Source organism: Gordionus sp. m RMFG-2023, chromosome 2 (assembly GCF_954871325.1).
Source record: "Gordionus sp. m RMFG-2023 chromosome 2, tfGorSpeb1-WG-v2, whole genome shotgun sequence".
Classification (NCBI taxonomy): domain Eukaryota; kingdom Metazoa; phylum Nematomorpha; class Gordioida; order Chordodea; family Parachordodidae; genus Gordionus; species Gordionus sp. m RMFG-2023.
In genome coordinates, this window is record NC_088776.1 from 38,047,627 (window position 1) to 38,056,432 (window position 8,806).

The window sequence follows — 8,806 nt, forward strand, 5'->3', positions numbered from 1 at the left end:
CTTTTTGTCCATCTACATACCTCCTCAGTTGTCATCACCCAGGCTTTCTTCATGGCTTGTCATTTACCCCAGATGTTTGTGCCACCTCCGCCTCCTATATCGCCAATGTCATATTGAATTGTCGTCTTGCACTCTCCTCCTTCAATTTCCAGGCCTTCAGTCTTGGCACAAACTTTCTTTTATTGATCCTGGCGCCTATAAAAGTAAGATCTACTATAACTAGTCGATGCTGATTAATACATTTCTCTCCCGGTATCACTTTCACATTTTTTACTATAAATCTATCACGTCTCCTTAATAACAATTAATCTACCGCACTTTTGGCACTACCGGACTTATAAGTCATCTGATTCTTTCTTAAGCATTGTATACAGACAATCATATCCATAGCATCACTAAAATCTAAAATCCTCTCCCCTTCCAGTTTCCTCATGCCGTAACTCTACCCTCCATGTACTCCTTCATAACCCTCACTACTCGCTTCTACATGTCCATTCAGATCACCAGCCAGGATAATCCCCTCTTCATTTGCCAGTCTCGATGTCACCCCCAATAGACTGTCCCAAAATATAACTGTCTCTTCTTCACTTCTTCCAACATGAGGAACATATGCCGAGATAATATTATATAGCTTTCTACCAAAAATCATCTTGATACCCATTATCTGGTTATCTAGCCTTCTCACTTCGACTACTTAGTCTACCAATTTCTCTGCAACCAATACCCCAACTCCTATTATTATTACTTTGCCAAAAGAATTTATACTTTTCATTATTCTTGCCATTGCGCCATTTACTTTCCATCTGGTCTCCTGTATGCAACACACATCTATATGCCTTCTATGCAATACATCAACCACTTCTCCTGCTCTTCCCGTCATACTCCCAACATTCCATGTCACGACCCTTACTCGAACCCCCTTAAACTAGTTAGTGTCTATTTTACTTTAATAAGAATTTGAGAGTTGCGACTGATCTTTGCTGTAGCGGCTATTTTAATTCAATCTTTCATCAGGCCTAATAAAGTGCCTTACTCTTCGCTTGATATTTCTTGCATTTGTCTCAAAATTTGTATCCATAGTTAACTCCCTACTGTAAAAAAATGCATATCGTTGATTCTCACTGATTCCTGATTTTCTTCTCCCTTTTATTCCCTGCCCAAGAGTTTAATCACCTCGTACGAACCTGCACACTAAATCAAATGCTTCTTTCCCAGCCCCCGGGAATAGTTCTTTCACATAATATAATTGCTGTCTGTAATCCACTCCAATTTTTTCTGTGCTTTTATCATTTCTGTTGGCATTTCTCTACTTCTCTTCATCTTCTTTAATGTTTTCTAAACTACTCTCCCAAACATACAGCCAGGACAATAGGTATAACCATGATTTTGTTAAGAGAGGGTAAGCAATATTTGATGAATTTTTCCCATAAATTTTGCTGGAAGCCAAGTTCTCTGATTGCAGGCTTTGGCTATGTTACATCTTTTTTAAATAATTTTGGTTTTTAACTTTTATAGATATGCTTTTTTCTGAAAATTTTGAATTATAGACATAATTATAAAAAAAATTTTTAACTTCTTATTATTTTCAAATTATTGTTTATAGTTATATATTATATACATTTTTAGGAGAGAGAAGTGTGAAGGGGAATATTATCTATTAACTTAAAATGAAATTTACTTGAGGAGGTTAATTGTCAAATGTGAAATTTACTAAAGGAGATTAATTGTCAAATGGAGAAACGTCAAGTTCCTTCCTTCGCTACGCCTATGGCCAGGATTTGCCATCTTATCCCAGTGAACATCCGTATTTTACTCATTTTCCCTGCTTATCAATTCTTTATATTTTCCGATTCATCCTAATTTATTTACCATCAATTAACATATCATTTGGACAGTTACAAACAATGACCATTACATCCCGTCTTTTATTCGTCATATGATTTGTACAGTCGTGTTTTCATACTTCTTTCCTCCCTCACTCTAAAAACCATTTGCAAATTCATGCTTTTTAGCTACTTGTATCTTTGCAATCATTCTCTTTAGATTTTGTTACGCTTTTTCTTAAACTACTGCCTTCTAATTTTGTCTTCTGTCATTTCTCAAAACACATTTTCTTTTCTTTCACGGATTCCACTGGAAGTTTCCTTATGACTTATAGGTCCATTTATTGCTTCCTATCATACTCGGCGATTCGATAGTATTATCCTGGGCTAGCATCTTTATAATTTAACTTCCAGATATTCTCACCTAGTGCCATACAATTTGGTCTAAAATCCAACATCAGACCAAAATTTTTAAATATTTTGGCCCGCGCTCGGGCCTAGATTTTTTTAAAAAAATCTGACTGGACCCGGATTTAAATATACATTTTTTTAAAATCTGAAAATATAACCGAAAATTATATTTTATCAAATAACATGATAATTAGAATTTATCTCTAATAAGTATTGTAAAACCCTTCTTACTTTATTTCTTTTCTTATTTTTCGTTTGGGGTTTTACTTTTACTCTTTTTCCTATTTTATTTGCTATTTCTTTACTTATTCCATTACCAAGCTTAATCTAATATATATAATCTCCATAAACATAAGACGATCGTTTTCGTATCTCCCTAATGTATTTTAAATTTAAAAATATAGGTAATGTTAATTTTTTCTCTCTAAGAGAATCGAACTCGAGCCTCCCGTTTCAAACCAACTTGAATATAATATATTTAAATTATTAATTATATATATATTAAAGTTTCACCCATGCACCAATTTGAACATAATTAAATTTAAAATATTAATTATATAGATGTTGAAGGGTAATTATTTAGTTTGTGTGTATGGTATTAAATATACTTTATTAATAAATTTTATATAAATATTAAAATTAAGAGGCAAAATTGTTATGTATACTGTGAGCATGTATTAGAAATATCAAAATTTAAAAATGTGATGGAAATCATATTAATAAAATTTAAAATAGAGGTGCTTTAAGATTTTTGAATTTTAAATATGAGTTATAGATTGGTCTGAAATTTTTTTTGCAGACATAGCCAGGCCTGATCAAAAAACCATGGGTTGAAGGTTGAAGGGTAATTATTTAGTTTGTGTGTATGGTATTAAATATACTTTATTAATAAATTTTATATAAATATTAAAATTTAAGAGTAAAAGTGGTAAAAATGTTGCAATGTATACTGTGAGCATGTATTAGAAATATCAAAATTTAAAAATGTGATGGAAATCATATTGGATAAAATTTAAAATAGAGGTGCTTTAAGATTTTTGAATTTTAAATAAGGGTTATAAATTGATCTGAAATTTATTTTACAGGCATAGCCAGGCCTGTTCAAAAAACCATTTTAAATGCATTATGACTTTTTATATATTTTATTTCAGTCCTCAACTATCAAAATTATTATGGTCTTTTGCGGGTTTGAGAAAACCAAGTGCGAGGACCTGGCTTGGGAATATTTTTGATATTAGGCATAGGTGTAATATTTAACACCGAATATTTATATGCCCCTCAGGTAAAATCTAATTTAAATATATTTATATTAAAAAATAGTATTCACTCTTAGTCTTAATGGGTTGGCCTTGGTTGGGGTGAGCTGGGTTAAAATAGACTAAATGGTTTTTAGAGATTTACCTATCTCCAGGCTTAGAAAATAAATTTAAATTACTATCGGTTGGCCAGGTTTGAGAAATTTTTTTTATAAAATTATTATGGGTTGGGCTGGGCTGGGCTTGGAAAATATTTTTATAAATTATATTGGGCTGGGCTTGGGAAAAATTTTTCAAAATTATTATGAGCTTGGACGCTTGAGAATTTTTTTTATTATTAATTATAGGTCAGACATTGGCCCAAAACAAATTTTTTTGCAGGCCTGGGCTTGACCTGATCAAAAAACCAAGGCCCATGAAAATCTGAATTTTGATTGTATTTTTAAATTCATTATGATTATTTAAATATTTTATTTCAGTTCTTAACTGCCAAAATTATATCTTTCATTGGGCTTGGAAGAATTTTTCATAATTAATATGGCTTTGGACTTTGCCTGGGAATTTTTTTTAATATTAAATATTAGGTATAAGTAATCAGTAATATTTAACAAATAATATTGGTATTATCAAGTAAATGCTTTAAATTTATTTTTACTCAAACCATAGCACTTAGTTTAATGGATTAAACCTGGCCTGAAGGGATGAGGGGATAAGAAGAATAAAAATTGGATATTATTTTCAAATAACAAGTAACATGCATAAAAGTAAGAAGAAAATTTTCATTCCCCGTCATTTTTGACGAGCTATCTCTAGTATATATATACTTGATGTTACTTAATTTTCAATGTCGATAAAATTCTTTACTTCTTTTTTTCTTTTAAACAGAAATACAAATAATAATAAAATAAAAAAAATATATCAAGTAAAAAAATCACTAATCCTTATACAATCATCGTTTTCCACGCTTTTATATATATTCTATTTTTACAATCTCATTATTATTTATTTATTTAGGTCGAGTCAATCATCTTTTCTTCATTTATTTATTTACTTTTTACTCATTATCATTCGTCTAGTTATAATTTCCTTTGCCATTATACCTATTTTATTTGGAGGTTTTTGTAATTACGTCTTCTTACCTTGACAATAAGGACAAAACAATTCGTGATTTTTGCTTTCAATAACTATATAAAAATACCTTTATTTTATGTTTTTTATTTAAAAATTTAGGGCCGGGCCAGGATTGGCCTAAAATAAAAAAATCGGATGGGTTTAGTTTATATAAATTAGGGCTGGGCCGAATTAATTTGCAGAGCTCTATCTCGCCTTTATATTACAAAATTTAAACCTTGCCACACATTTTCCTTTGTTCTATCTCACACCATAATAGGTTTCCTACAATTAAACTATGTTATATCACACACTCTTGGAATGATCTTCAATTTTTTTTTAATATGCAACGATCAATTTCTCTTTACCATCAAATATTAATCCACTGTTGTACTTCTTACATCGTCGGATTCATAATCAAATTTTTTATCTAGAGCGTGCTGAATTCTATTATTTTCGTCAGACCGTCAAAATTCATTATCATCTCTCGCTCAACATTTATCGTGTTAATGCCCCCATGATCTCCTTTATTTCCTTTAATCCCATCTAACGTGAACTTCCATCGCCTTAGAGAATAATTGCCTCTGCGTGAGGCACTCTAATGCCATTTATAACATCCTGTCCCAAAATATATATTCTCTTCATATCTTCTACCAATTTGTGTTATACGTTCAAATCACGTCAATATTATTTTTCAATGACCACCATAATGACTAATATATGATTGCCCCATCTTCTCACGTCGAGTATTGTTTATCCACCTACCAATACCAACATTGCCAACATCGCGTCTTTGCCGAAAAAATTTGCATTTAACTAACTCCACCAATAATTCTTGTACCTTTTATTTTTTACCTGACCTCTTTCAAGAAGCACATATCCACTCCATTTGTCAATTATCTTGCCAACTTTTCTAGTCATGCTAACAGAATTCAAGGTTGAGAATGCCATATAATTATTTGGCATGGTGATATGTCATTTAAGAGGATTAAAACAGAACCCTTAATCTTGAACCGGGGATATTTTAAAATGCCGAACTTATTTTCAGATTTCATATGGACTTAACCCGTAAACCGAAATTTTAAAAAAGCGCTTTCACTTATTAAATATCTATTATCATCATATTTATTTGTTATTGTTACATGAGTTTTAAAATTTTATAAAATATATTTTGTGTTTTAACAACAAACCAGAATCGATTGTCATTTCTGAACTCATGCTGAACCTAAAAAAAGTCCATTTTGCTCCCCTGCCTTGAACCCGGGTTCAAAATACATTCTAGCCTCGAATGGTACCGGAAATTTTGTGTTCGAATTTCCACGTGTAAAGCCAACAATTTTTATCAATAATCCGGATTCCCTTTTTTCGTATACGGTTGAGGAGATCCACGGGGCATTTTCACCTGTACCCCACCAATATTTTAATGTAATCATATTCATGGGGGTATTAGAGCTGATTTATTGGGATAAACCTCTATTAAACCCCGAAGACGACTCCTCCACCGCGTTGAATAAGAAGACCGGATTTTGGGGAAGTATGCCTCTTTAAATTATATAAAGATTTTATTACAGAAATAATACAAGTATTAAGTTCTAGAAATAATTTCAGTCTTCTAGTATCAGTACTTTTATATTAGCTATTAATCGAAAAATTAATGCCCTGCATGACTGTTACTGTTATGTGTGTAATTCGATACCCATTTCAAATACATTATTTAACAAATTACCCCTATTTTAAAAATATCATTAAAATGTTTTCTGTGTTGCTAAATTGGCGTAAATTGTGCAAAATAAAAAGTGATTGACAATTTGTTTAACATTATATTTATAAATATTATAAATAGTTTATTTATACTCAATATTAATAGAGATGATAATAGGAACGAATTATAGAAAGGAATTTTTTTTTAATTAAAATTATTTATGCTAATTTTTTCTTTTTATTACCAATGTTATAAAATGTTTTCCCTTTAACTTTTACTTATAGTTTTCAAACCGTTTGCCTTACATTAAATATTTTTTTATAAATTTAATTAAATATTTATTAATTTTCTTTATATTAAATCATTTCATCAAGACAATGACCTTTTTATTTTTTAAATTTGAAATCACAAATTACTAAGAGGTAGCAGTTTATATTTCTTTTCTTTTTTAAAATAATTTGTCGTATTTACTTATTACACTAAACGCGTAATGTGAGATTTCTTTATTTTGTAAAAGAAAAATTATGAAAAATTTACTATTATTTTAAAGCACCCCCTCCTTCCTCCATAACCACCAAAATGGGAATGAAGTTACATTCTAAATATATTGAAAATAATATTTGTTCTGCAAAAATCATTCTATCTTATGTCAATTCTTTTAAAAATCCATCTTCATCCTTCGATATCCTCATAAAGTAAAAACAAACTTATTACATAAAATATTCTATATATTTCTGTGAACCTGCATAGGCAAAAATCTTCAGATTTTAAAAAGCTTCTTTGGTCCGGTCCGGATTTTTTTTAATTTCAAAGCCCGACCCGCAATTTTTTAAAATTTTATTTGAAAAAATTTGGTTTTTTTATATTTTGTAAAATTGTTTCAAAGGGAAATCAAAATTATGAGCAGTAAATGAAAACAAATCAATTATATTATTTTCCAACTAATAATTGATATGATTTAATACAAAAAATTAAATGGGCTCCTCCTCTCCAGGGTTTTGCAAAAAAAAAATAAGTCCCTGAATCGGTAATTTTTATTTTCATTTTTTTAGCCCTATCCGATTTTTGAAAAATTTACAAGGCCCCCTATCATAGGGTTCCGGATTTACGCATCTCTGAATTTCCATTTTATTATTTAAATGGGGCAGAGGCGAGATTTAAGGCAGGGAATAGACCCATCTCCCCTTTACCCTTAGTTTCGCCACTGCTCTTGATATTTTAGCAAACTTGCTGCAGTATTATTTATCCTTAAAATACGAGTATTATTTTGACTACTTTGAGGAAAAAAATGGTATAATCTTATATTCCTAAATTTTAAATATCTTATTTGTGCAGAAGATACAGTACAAATCATTAATTCTTTTTAAAAATCATAATAATAAAAGTAAAATAATAAAATATAATTATAAAAAATGATAAATTATATACTTTTAAAATAAAGAAAAGGAAGAAGTTCAAATTATTATTTTTTGTCTTGATTTTCCAAAAATAATATTACCATTTATTTTAGTTAACATCTTTTATATTTTCACCTGTAAGCTATGATAATAAAAAAATAAATGTCACATATAATTGTGTAATGTAAAATTATGAATTTTTTAAAAATATTTCTAGACGAAATTTAGAATGAGTCATTTTAATCTAAGCCACAATAATAATCGACAATCATTTTTGACAAGTAATCAGTAATAATATTTCCAAAGAATGGTTTCAAAGACGATTAATTTCCGCACTATACTAAAGATATGTTTAATTTGGTTTCAGGTAATATGTTTGTCTTATCTATAATTTCAAAATTATTTTTATACAAATTTTTCAAATTTTTATTTTATTTTATAGATACTATGGTTAGCGACTACCATCAACGGTAAAAAAAAAATATATTTAATGTAAAAAATGGCGTGTCATAAAATATTTTTCTTCTTCTTTTTATTCAAATTTAAAGGGTATGGAACCAAATTCAATGTCCAATGTAGGGATGGAAGAGCGGATATTTCAGTTATATTTCCGGGACTTTTTTCGGGGTCCGTTGCAACAGGAGACTGTTTATTTGCGTTTGGAAAAGTCAATTCATTCAGTTTCGCTATTCCTCTCGATTCCTGCTCAACTTATAAAGTAAGTCCATATCAAATATAACGCGCATTTTATTTGCGAGTTATTTAAATGTTTTCGCAAAATTTTTCTTAACCAATTTTGCACAGTTAATTATTTTTTTACTATATAAATATTTTAAGTTTCTGAGCTCCCTAATCTGCCTTATTTTATCTAAACTATGTATGGGGTGAGGTCCGGCGCAATTCAGTTTGAACCGGCCCATAAATTTTTTATAAAGTTTTATCGGCCCGGCCAGTAAAATAAATTTGCATAAGTTATCTATCACGACCAGAAAATTCTTCAGGCTGAGCCGCTTCGCTCTTTCTAATATGTGGTATGGCCTGAATATGGTTAAGGGAAGTTAGTTTCAGAGAATTGATTGCCCCCCCCCCCCAAATGACGTTGATTGC